The 12774-nt window shown below is 33.3% G+C and overlaps 1 pseudogene; it reads left to right on the top strand.

Moving 5' to 3' along the window:
- Nucleotides 1-7498: 7498 nt before the first annotated feature.
- Nucleotides 7499-8612, top strand: LOC148547763 (protein FAR-RED ELONGATED HYPOCOTYL 3-like; annotated as a pseudogene).
- Nucleotides 8613-12774: the final 4162 nt, after the last annotated feature.

The following is a 12774-nucleotide window of genomic DNA, read 5'->3' as shown; positions in this document are numbered from 1 at the left end:
TCTTCTTCTTTCTCAGGTAAAAAATTAATTATTATAATTAATAAAAATTCTGATTAAGGAATATGAATTTTTATTATCAGAACTTCTGGTTAGGGGTGTGGGTATTGATTTTGATAATTAGAACTTCTGATTAGGGGTGTTGTTTTTTATCATCAGAACTTCTGAATATTATGGGGTGTTGATTATTGTTCTGTTTAGTGTTTTTTCTACTCTTGGCCTCCTTTAATTTTTGAAAATGCAGCCTATGACCCGTGGCAGGTGACATGATTATATTATTCTGTTACATTGCTGATCATAATAGGAAGATTTATTTGAATGATCTCAGCATTATCTGCGTGATGTTGATTTAGATTAAAAATATTTTGATACTGGGCATAACGGATCCACACGGCAGCTGGCAAAACTGTAGGGATGACATAAGCAATTGCACACCTGATCAACTAGATGATGTGCAAAGTCAAAAAGAAGAATCAATGAATGTGTGTATGTTAATAATGAGTAACGTGTTTGATTTGTTCAGGGTTTAGAGAGGAATTCATAAAGGCGTTGAGTGGGGTGCAAAACTCTCCATCAAAAGGAATGTTCATAGATTAAAAAGTAAGCATTAATGTAATATACGAGTTTAAACCAAAGAAAATTTCATACCAAATGAAATCTTAGTTTCGAAACCCCTCGTACGCAACCAGACAATTCTGCCTGGTTTGCACGCGTACGCGAGATGAGGCATGCGTACGCGTCTTGGTCTAAACACGTACCCACGTGTACGTGTGGCCCCTGTTTTGACAAAAATGTATTTTTATGTTTTAAAATTTAAATTTCAACCTCTAAACCTCTATTTTCATCCTTTTAATCTTATATCATAGTAATAGGTCTAGTGATGAGGTTGAAACTAGGAAATGGAGGTAACTTGGGGGCGAAGTAAGGTGGAAAAGGTGATAAATTATGTACGGAAATGTGTAAACTTGGAGTGTATATGGTACAATGGCTTAAATGATATGTTGATGCAATGAGTACTACGAATATGAATGTTTATTGGCTTATACACTCAATTATCTAAGATACGAGTTTCTTGGGTAAAGTACCGTGGCTTGCCACCACGTATACCAGGTTGAGACTCAATACTCTGTTGACCCTATGACGTAAGTGTGACCGGGCATTTATAAATTCCCGAGGATGTTGACCCCCATTGAGCAATTTTATATATTTAAGAAAAAGCTATGCACAGAATCTTGGGGATGCGCGTCGAGGGACAGTCTATGGTTTAGCAACCGGACATATTGGGTTGGCTTGATAACTGACAGATGAGCCTCATTAGCTATAGGACAGGCATACATCATGTGCATATTGTCTGCTTTGTTTGCTATGCATTATTTTGGAATGCCTAATTGAATATATTATGTTAACTATTATATATGCTACTTGCACTACTTGTTTCCTACCTGTGCTTGCAATTGTCTGTTTGTCTGTCTTCGCAGAACGGAGGAAAGGTGGAAAAACTTAGTGTTAAGGTTAAGTTTAAGCTAGGCTTAGATATTCTTAGAAGACCACTCAATTATGGTTTCTGTTTAGTTCCTTAAGATTTATGTCTGAGTGTTGGCGTTCTAGGATTGCCTTTGAGAACCTTCAGTTCTTACCCCATACTATTTTTTGTTTTTCAGATGCAGGTCGAGAGACACCTCGCTAGGCGTCTGGAGTTCTACACCGCAAAGTGGTTTTGTTTTGGGCTTATTTCTGATATTTTGATATGTATATGTATTAGACTCTCCTCTTGTGTATAATACTGCTTTACTTTTGTACCTCTTAGAGGTTTATGGAGAAATAGGCTTAAATGTATGTATTTTTGGGCTTCGGGCTATGTATATATGTATGTAATTATCCTCTGGCCAGCCTTAGTTTCGCAAGATGAGTTAGGAGCTTATTATTTTGTACTCTTGACCTTCTATACCCATTTACCGTATAGTTATGCTTATGAGCTTTAGATTTCTTTACACGCAAGTAATCTCGTTTCCTGAGCATTGCACTTTTTATTTTACAATTTTGCTTTATCCGTTTTTCAAGACTCCTCGTATATTGTATTCTTTTCAATATTATTACGTATATATTTTATTTTAGCGGTCGTAATACCACACGACCTCTGTTTTACGGCTTAAGCGTAAAGCTTTGTGTGGCAGGGTGTTACACCGGGAGCACGCATATGACGTACATCATAAAGAGTAAAAATACAAACTATTTTATCTATTTTCATAAAAGACAATACAAATTCTTATAAAATAAGCACAGTAATTATGAGTTTATTGGATATGCCACATTTATATAGACCATTAGATTATATTAAATGAAAATCAAAGGTTAATATAAAAGAAGAGCATTGATGGACTCTGATAAATACAGAATATCCTAGTACATAATTAAATATTTTAAATGACAATACTATAATACACAATATTTTAAATGGTAACAGAATCTTATACTTTTAAATAATTAAATATAAAATATATAAATACAAAATATATGAATATTTTTTATTTATTAAGATTAAATATTATGCAAAAAAAATTTATAATATTAAAATAATATTTTAAACTATAACATAAAAATATAAAATAATTAAAATTTTATTTTATATTACTTGACAAATAATTAGATTATTATATTCAAAATTTATTAACTAATTACTTTTGTTAAAGATATTATTATATAATATAATTTTTTATCACAATATTTTAAAAATATAATTTATTTAAAATATTATATATAATACATAAAAATATTTTTTTTCAATTTTTTTTTAAAAAACGAAATAAATAATATAATTATGAATACATGCCTATCACATTATATATTTACTTATATTAATAAAACCTAAACAAATCAAACTTATGTAATTAAAAATATAAAACATATAAATACAAAAAATATAAATATTTTTTATTCATTAAAATTAATTATTATGAAAAAAATTTTCTATAATATTAAAAAATTATATTAAATTATCTATTTATTATATTTATTTCATTTAATTTTATTAAATATATTCACAACTTCACTTCAGTAACTAGCCCTGCCTTTGGCATCCCCCTCCTTACGGTGAAGGTAACAAATTCGGACATGGCCAGCTCCCATAATGTGACGGGAGGTGTGTACAAGGCCCAGGAACGAATTCACCGCCGTATGGCTGACCGGCAATTACTAGCAATTCTGGCCTCGACAGGCGGGTTACAGCTTACAATTCGAACTGAGGACGTATTTTTAGAGTTAGCTCACGCTCGCGGGATCACGATCCTTTGTCCCGACTATTATAGCACGTGTGTCACCCGGGGCATAATGGGGCATGATGACTTGACATCATCCTCCCCTTTCTCCGGCTTATCATTGGCAGTCTGCTTAGGATTCAAAACTTCATGTTAGCAACTAAGCAGGAGGGTTGCGCTCGTTGCAGGACTTAACTCAACACCTTACGGCACGAGCTGACGACAGCCATGCACCACCTGTGTCCGCGTTCCCGAAGGCATCCCTCTCTTTCAAGAGGATTCACGGCATGTCAGGCCCGGGTAAGGTTCTTCGCTTTGCATCGAATTAAACCACATGCTACACCGCTTGTGCGAGCCCCCATCAATTTGAGTTTCATTCTTGCGAAAGTACTCCCCAGGCGGGATACTTAATGCGTTAGGTACAACATTGTAGGAGTCGATATGCTAGGAATAGATCAATTATTAAATCTTGGGTGGAAATTTCTTTTACCTATTTCTCTCGACAATCTATTATTAACAACTTCATCTCAACTATTTTCACTGTAAAATATGGATTCTCTAGATTTGTAACTTGTCGCAAACAAGAGAAAGAAACAAAAAAACTATTTCATAGATATTCACGATATGTTTCTTATGATGATATTTTAAACTACAGTATAAAAATATAAAATAATTAAATTTTATTTTATATTACTTGATAAATAATTAGATTATTATATTCAATACTTAACTAACTATTTTTGTTAAAAATATTATTGTATAATATAATTTTTTATCAAATATTTGTCTAAATATAGCTTATTTAAAATGTTATATATAATTACATGAAAATGTTATTTTTTTTAATTTTTTTAGAAAAATTGAATAAATAATATATATCAACTACGTATACATGTGTATGTAATAGTGACTGATATAGGATTGATATATATTCTTTTATTTTTTAAACTCTCTAATATATATGCCACCTTATGACTCTCTCCTCTAGTCTTTTTATTTATTATATTTATTTTGTTGTAATATTAAGTAGATAATAATTTAAAATTATTTATAAAATTTAACATATATAATTTCATATATATAATATTTATAATTATATATTTATAATAAGATATTTTTTATTTTTTATTATTTTCAAATATTTTTATTTTTATTTTTCAAGTTAAAATTTTTATTCTCTAACCTGACAAGACTTATATATATGAGAAACAGAAAAGCTCTACATCCATGTAAAAAATACATGGATGTTATCCAAGTAACTTCCTCCATACGCGCGTTCCCCTACCCCAAAGTCGTTTGTTATACACGCGCCTCATATAACGTATATAACGTAAACCTTCTGCTGCGTGATAAACCTTTCTCAACGTAGACCTTGTTCTCTTCTCGTGTTTTCGTTCTTCTTCTTCTTCTTCTTCTTCTTCAACCTAATAAAATTTCTTCTTCTTCTCTGTTCGCGTTTTTCTTTTCTGCATTATGGATCTACATTGACGTCGATGTAATTAGCTTTGTTGTTGTTTTTCTTCTTCGTTTTCTTCTTCGATTTGGATTTCTGAATTGAAACAATGAATGAATCAACTTCAAATCAGTTGAATGAGTGTGATTTGGATTATTCTTCCGTAACGCATCAATTTGATGAGGTTTAGATTATTGAATTTTGAATCAAATTCAATAGAATGCAATTGCTAATTTTATTTGAATTGAATTGAATGGACAGAGGTGATCTAAATCTGAATTGAATTGATAATATTTAAATTGTAGATAGAGTTGTTTTGAATTTGGTTTTATATAATGGATTATCTTTCGTTCAATGTGAGAAATTTTTCGGTTCGGTAAGTATTATAGAGTTGTTTCACCTTGAGCAATTTTTTGGTTCGGTTTGTAGAAAGGAGCCTAAAAAAATTAGAGGAATATATTCTGTTTTGTTTACTGAGCACTATAAAATTATTTCACCATAATAAAGATTTTCGGTTTACCATGCAGGCCAGCTGTGTTGTGGATGAAAAATTTGTCCCAAAGGTGGGAATGATTTTCAAGACACTAGAAGAAGCTGGAAAGTTCTACAAACATTATTCCAAGCTTCCCGGTTTTTCTACGAAAATAAGGAACACGACTTGGGACGGAGACAAGATTAAGAATCAACTAATCGTATGCACTAGAGAGGGGAGCTGAAAATCCAAGATATCTCTAACTTTGAAGACAAACCCTTTAGCTGGGTTAAATTATCCGGCCAGGATTTACGTACACATAATGAAGGATGTTGGTGTTTGGACAATTTCCAAAGTTATTTTGAATCACTCACATCCTTGCTGTCCAGATCGGGCAGAGATGCTCAAACAATATAGGGGCTGCGTTTGTTTTTAGAGACAGGACAGAACATAACACTGAGATAGAAACAATAGGACGGAGACACTAAAAATTATCTTTTGTGTATTGTGTTTGGATACGATATACAAGACATACACTAATGTAATGTCCAGTATTATATTTGGATACACATGGACAAGACTAAAATATTATATGAAATGACTAAAATAGTCATGTGATTCCAAATTTTCTACATCAAGTACAAACTAATTTAATAAAGAATGAGAGTACGTAGGAGTACAGACAGAACTTGAAAAAAATATTTGAATAGGCCAAAAATTTTAATAAAAAAATATATAATAGTATTTATATTAAAATAAAATTTATAAATATAATTATTTTATTTTTAAATTTATTATTAATATGTAGGAATACATATGGTTAAGATTAACAGAAAAATAAATATGAATTTGATTAATAAAAAAATTTGTTTAGGTTAATAAGCCAAATTAATTTTAAATAAAAAATCAATTTTAAAAAAGAATCCGTTTTTACATTAAAAAAATTAGTTTTTGCACATAAAAATCTATTTTCATCTAAAAACTGATTTTTCTTTTAAAAAAATTGATTTTTTTCTTTAAATTATATAAAATCAATTGCAACTTATAAGTTATTTTTTAGTATTTTAAAAGATCAATTTTACTTTTGATAATATTTATCTTTTAAAAGTTTTAAGACTACTTATTTTTATTATTATTTTTATTATAAATCAAATAATATAATATAAGGTTAAAATGGTACTAAAGTAAAAACGATAAGAAGGAAAAATTATCCACCCCAATAAAAAATTCTTCAAAAAGGAGAGAGTACCTGAAAAAGAAAGAGATAGAGAAAGAGCAGGAAGAAGAAAGTACATCTCTAAGAACAACGCAATAGAAAAAATAAGAAGGGGTAATAATGGAATAATAAAAAATATCTATGGACAAAAAGGAAAACAAAATTTATAAAAAAGTCTGTGTCCACTCTTCCAAATCCCGTGTCCATCATTGTCCTTTGTAAAAGAGTAGACATAAAAGTATAAAAAACTGTCTCAGAGACAATGTGTTCAGTATTCATGTCTCTGCTTCCAAATACTTTTTAAACATATGTTGTCCATGTCTCTGTGTCCTGCTTCCAAAAACAAACGCTACCAGGGAGCTTAACATGTTCGTGCGTCGCACCATCGAAACCAACGAGGAAGCGCGGAATCAGACCGAGCAAAACTTACCAATCATTTGTGGCAGCTGCTGGCAGCCACCGTGAATTAAGTTTTATAAAAAAAGATGTGAGGAATTACATCACAAAGGAAGTACGGAATATTTCGGAACAAGACGATGCCAAAGAATTTGGGAAGTACCTACTAAGAATGAAAGAGAAGAACCAAAATTTCTTCTTTGAGCTCAACCTTGAAGCCGATCATTGCATTAAACATGCATTTTGGGCCGACACAAAAAGCAGAGCCGCATGTTAGTATCTCGGATACGTGGTTTCATTTGACACTACCTACAACTCAAATAGGTATTCTGTTCAGTCACATATAGTTTTATGTTCGGTGAATGTACAAATTGTGGTTCACCACGGTCTAGTGTGTCTATTTATGCAGGTACAATCTAGTTTTAGGTTCTTTTGTGGGCATGAATCTCCATGGTCAATCGACGCTTCTCAGATACGCGCTGATGAATAATGAGGACATCCAATCATTCAAATGGTTATTCGAGTGTTGGCTCCGTTGCATGGGAGGGAAGGCACCAAAAGGCATTCTTACCGACCAATGCGCATCAATTTAAAAGGCCATTAAGGTCTACATCCCAACAGCAATTCACCGGTGGTGCATCTGGCACATCATGAAGAAGATCCCAAACAAACTAAATGGTTACAAGAGACACAACAAAATTAATCAATAGATGAGCCATGTTGTTTGGAACTCATACACAAAAGACACATTTGATAGAAACTGGAATGATTTTCTCACAAAGTACGGCATCGAAGGCAACAAGTGGCTGTCAGGTAACCGAGGTTTCAAATCGAATTATTTTCATGTCCATACCTTTTTTTTCAAAACATGAAATGTTTTTGGTTCACCAAACCTTATTTGTTCGGTTTATTATGCAGAGCTGTACGAGGATCGGCATATATGGATTCCAGTTTACTTGGATCACCACTTCTGGGCCGGGATGAGAAGAACACAAAGGAGCGAGAGCATGCATTCATTTTTCAACAAGTTCATTACACGCAACAGCTCCTTGAGACAATTCGTGAAGCAATACGACAATTGCCTAGCAAGCAGAGAGCAAACAGAGAGAGAATTCGATGCTGCAGATTTTCACACCATGATATCGTGTGCAACAAAATCGGCAATAGAGGCACAGTTTCAGCATGTCTATACCCATGAGAAGTTTAGGGAAGTTCAAGCTCAATTCAGAGGTAAAGTGAACTGTATCACAAGATCAATGCATTCCACCCTAGGTTTCACAACATATGAAGTCGTAGAGTAGGTTTCCAACTCCATATTCAACAAGTTTGTCGTCACCTACGACGTAGTATCATGAGAGGTAAAGTGCCAGTGCTTGCTGTTTGAGTCAAGGGGCATATTGTACTGCCATTCTCTAAGAGTACTAAGCTTTAAGCGAGTGGATAATGTGGCACCGAAATACATACTGGGACGTTGGAGCAAGAACATAAAGAGGAGGCACACACACATCAAGAGTAGCCAAGATGAGCCTCTACTGGAGCCGAGAAGTAAAAGATTCGACGAATTGGTGTTTCAATCGCACAATATATGTGAATTTGCATCCGAGTTTGAGGAGTTGACCAGAATTCTGCACCGGGCATTTGACAAGGTCATGAATGAGATGCAAGAATATCAAGAGAGAAGCAAAGGAAAAAGTTTGTTATCCCACGAAGAAGCGACGTTAAGCGATGTGAACGACCTTCAAAGCCCACCACGCATCAAAACAAGAGGCTGGCCCAATAACAGACTTGGATCAAACTTAGAAAAAAAGATCTCAAATGCCATGAAGAAAAAGAAAAAGACAGCTCCAAGCGAGGTAAAATTGACTTGCTTTCGATTAGGTAAAAATTCAATTGTGCGTTTTGCTAATATACAATTAATTATGTGTTTTGTAGTTGAACCTTTTGGATGCCGGATCATTGATTCAGTCAAGCTCCACTCTTTACAATGCACCAGATATGAATCATCCAAGAGAGGATTATATGATTTTTAGTTTTTATTAATATAAAGTTTTGTTCACCTATGAGCAAAGTTCGGTTCACCAAGGTTATAGGAGGGTTATTTTCTGACCGTTGTTAGTCTTTAATAAATAGTCATTTTTTTTTGTAAAATTCTTTATCCCAAAGTCAATTTTTTCTTTATTGAATATTCAATTTATTTTGCTATGTCAGAGAGATTATAATTAGCTCTCTGAATTTCTATACAGTGTGTTTGTAACTTTCGATTCGACAAGTGTATTAACTTCGGTTCACTGTGTTTTTTGGTGTTCCTGATGTATTGGTAAATACACTTATTGCAATCACTGAGAACATGGAATAAAACAGCAGCCAGACAATTCCAACAGATATATAAATTAATATCTCAGATGAGTAATCCATCTTGAATCAAATATAAATATTAACATTTGATATACACATTGATATTGAGAATAGATATATACATTAACATTTACATTAATATTGACATATATACATTTGAAAGAAGCATTGTTTGCTTTTTTAACAAGTTAAACAAAATATTGTTAATTACAACTAGTCAATCATAGTATATGCAATTTACTATCTAAATCCCCAGATGTGAATTTACAATAAGGGCTGGAGAGGACAGTGATGCGTGAGCATCTTTTCTATCTTTTCCTAGTGAATTTGCATTCAATTTGTTAAGTTTAATCAAGAATTAATTATCTTTTAGCCACCATGGATGCTACTTTGAGTTGTGTACAATTCTATTTATTTTAGGTAGCATTCGGCTGGATTTGATAGAGTTTTCGTAGAAAAAGAGAAGAAGGCGAATGATGCTGTCAACCCTGACCTCCTTTCACTCAAACAGAAATAACTTGAGCTACAAAGGTTCAATTGACGTGATTCTAGTGGCATTGGAAAGCTAACTTCCAGAGCTTTCCAACGATATATAATAGTATATACTTCACTTCCAGCTGTACGGTCAAGGTGGCACCTAACTTGGAATTTCTCAAGTTAGGCGCCAGAACCACAAATTCTCCAAAAGCACATGATTACAGGCGCCAGTTAAAAAGGAAACAGTGGTCTCCCTTCCATCTACTTGATGCTGCACAATTGTCTTTGATTTAATTTTGATTAAATCTTTTATTTTAATTACAAATAAGAAAAGATATTATTTAGTTTTAGAAAATATATTTTACATTAATTAGGATTAGTTATAAAAGGAATCTTCTCCTCTCTTCTCTCTTCTACCTCATTCTGCAATTTACAGTTTACCTGAACCCTAGTTTTTCTCTCAGAACCATGAGCAACTAAACCTCCACTGTTAAGGTTAGGAGCTCTGTCTATTGTATGGATTGATACTATTATTTTTCTATTTTAATTCATGTATTGATTTATAATTCAAGAATTGTTTTCGTTCTTTATCTTATGAATTTGGGTGGAACGGAAGTATGACCCTTTTTCTAATTGAATTTTTGTATAACTTGGAAAAGTTCTTTACTTGAACAACAGCTTGAAAACATATTCTCCTAAATTTCTAATTATTTGGACTTAACAGGATACATGACATATAATCCTCTTATATTTGGGTAATTAGGATTTTTGTGGCATATAAACTAGAATTGAACTTCACCCTCTAATTGGAATTAAGTGACCAAGGAATTGACAGTTGATAAATTTTAGAGGAGACTAAAAAGGTCTAAGAAATTAGGGTTTAGTCACATATAGTTTGCCATGAATTAAATCTTGCATGATTAAAAAAGTTAGTAAGAAAATTCATTCCGGAAAATGGATAACTCTGAAGTCTTAACTGTTTTCTCCATGTATTATTCACATCAATTTACTGCTTGCTTTATTAATATTCTGAATTTACTTTTAATGCTTTTGAACATTCAAACACTATTTTCTGCTTGTCTAACTGATGCGCATAAACTTGTTATGCTACGATTTAGGAAATTGCACGATCGGCAAAATTCCTTCCGGCAAGTGCACCGGTTATCGTCAAGTAAAAAACTCACAATAGAGTGAGGTCGAATCCCACAAGGATTGGTTGAGTGAGCAATTCGGATTAGAAGTATGTTCTAGTTGAGCGGAATCAAGATTTAGATGAGAATTGCGGAATGTAAAATTGCATGAATTAAAGAGCGAGAAGCTAAATTGCTGAAATTAAAAGGGTTGGGGGTGATTGCATGAATTTAATTGCAGAATGTAAAGAGAAAGTGGTAAATCAGAAATGGGAATTCATTGGGTGTTAGGAGATATTGAGATCTCCGAATCAAAACAACTTTTATCCCTTCCTCAACCAATGCATTCATTAAATTTTGCTTGGCAATCTTATATGATTGGATCCCAATCCCTTGGCTCACCAATTCTCTCTAAAAATAAACAAATTCCCAATCCCTTGGTTTAAATGTTCATAAGAAGAGATGATGCTCGATCACTGATTATACCACACAGTTTCATGAACCACAATTTGGTAGGATTACATGTCACAATATCCATCCAAACCCCAATCCAATTCACTGTGAGAAAGCTTCTCTAGCATGAATCCTCCATTCCTTTCCCAAGGTTCCGAAGGATTCCAATTATGGGAAGTTTCTTTCCCAAGACAACTACCCAATGGAATTAGATCGAGAAGCTTTCTAACAAAATTCAAGAGAAAAGATTGAAGAAGAAGATAAAACTATTATTGATTCATTGAATTACAATAGAGCTCCCTAACCCAATGAAAGGGGTTTAGTGAGTCATAGCTCTGAATTCAATTACAAAACTAAAGGAAAATGATCCAAAGTTCTCTGTGTATCCCCCTCTCCTAACTTAAATTCTATCCTATTTATACACTTTCTAAATTGAGCTTCTGTTGTGTTTCTTGGGCTTTGAGGCCTTTCCCTGATTTCCTTTTGCTTTGGGTTTATGGTCCATAATCCTGATGAGGCTGTGATCCAATTCTGTAACATTCATTGAGCAAACTTAGTGATAAACAAGTAATGACACAAGACTCAACAAATTGAAGCTCCAGACTCATCAATTCTTCAGGCCCAATCCCATAAACCATGATATTCAATTGGGTTTCATACCATAATACGTTTAAGTTAATGTTTGTGCTCAAATGCTAACTTAAACTTCAATATATTTGGCCCAGAAACCCCTTTCAAAAAGTGGCGTTTAAGTTGAAGTTTAAGTTTCAGTTTAAGGTTAAACTGAAACTTAAACGTGGAAATGGAAGAAAGCAACCCAGGAGTGTGAAATGTCGAACACGTTTAAGCTTCAGTTTAAGGTTAAACTGAAGCTTAAACGTGGAAATGAAGAAAGCAACCCTGGAGGAGAGAAATAGTCGAACACGTTTAAGCTCCAGTTTAAGGTTAAACTGGAGCTTAAACGTGGAAATGCTCCTGGTGCCTTTCTTACTTCTGGTGTTTAACCTCCAGTTTAAGGTTAAACTGGAGGTTAAACGTGGAAAATGCTTCTTGGGTGAAATTGTGTCGAACACGTTTAAGCTCCAGTTTAAGGTTAAACTGGAGCTTAAACGTGGAAATGCTCCCTTGGTGAAATTCTCATTCTGGCGTTTAACTTCCAGTTTAAGGTTAAACTGGAGGTTAAACGCCAGTTCCAGCATTTCTTAGCCTTCATGATTCTGGCGTTTAAGCTCCAGTTTAAGCTTAAACTAGAACTTAAACTCCACATGTGATATTCAAGCTTCCTTTATTGATTTTGTTGCTTCCTTGCCTAGCCTCTTCTTCCCTGAAATCATCCAAACAATTGCATCAAAGTCTTGCAAAATTTCATGAGAAATCTTCCATTCATAGCATTCAAGTAATATAACTAAAAACTCATGGAATTTGCATCAAAATCATACTGTTTGGATGATTCATTGCTTTGTTATTCATTTAACCATTCTTGGTTACTTTAAGCTCAAGAAAATGCATAAAACCACTAAAACTAACAGAAAAATGCTAGTGAAACTAGCCTAAGATGCCTTGGCATCACA

The sequence above is a fragment of the Arachis ipaensis genome, chromosome B8 (genome assembly GCF_059453495.1).
Source record: "Arachis ipaensis isolate K30076 ecotype BB chromosome B8, ASM5945349v1, whole genome shotgun sequence".
Taxonomy (NCBI): domain Eukaryota; kingdom Viridiplantae; phylum Streptophyta; class Magnoliopsida; order Fabales; family Fabaceae; genus Arachis; species Arachis ipaensis.
The sequence above is the reverse complement of the archived record's forward strand: the minus strand, read 5'-3'. Positions and strand labels throughout refer to the sequence as shown.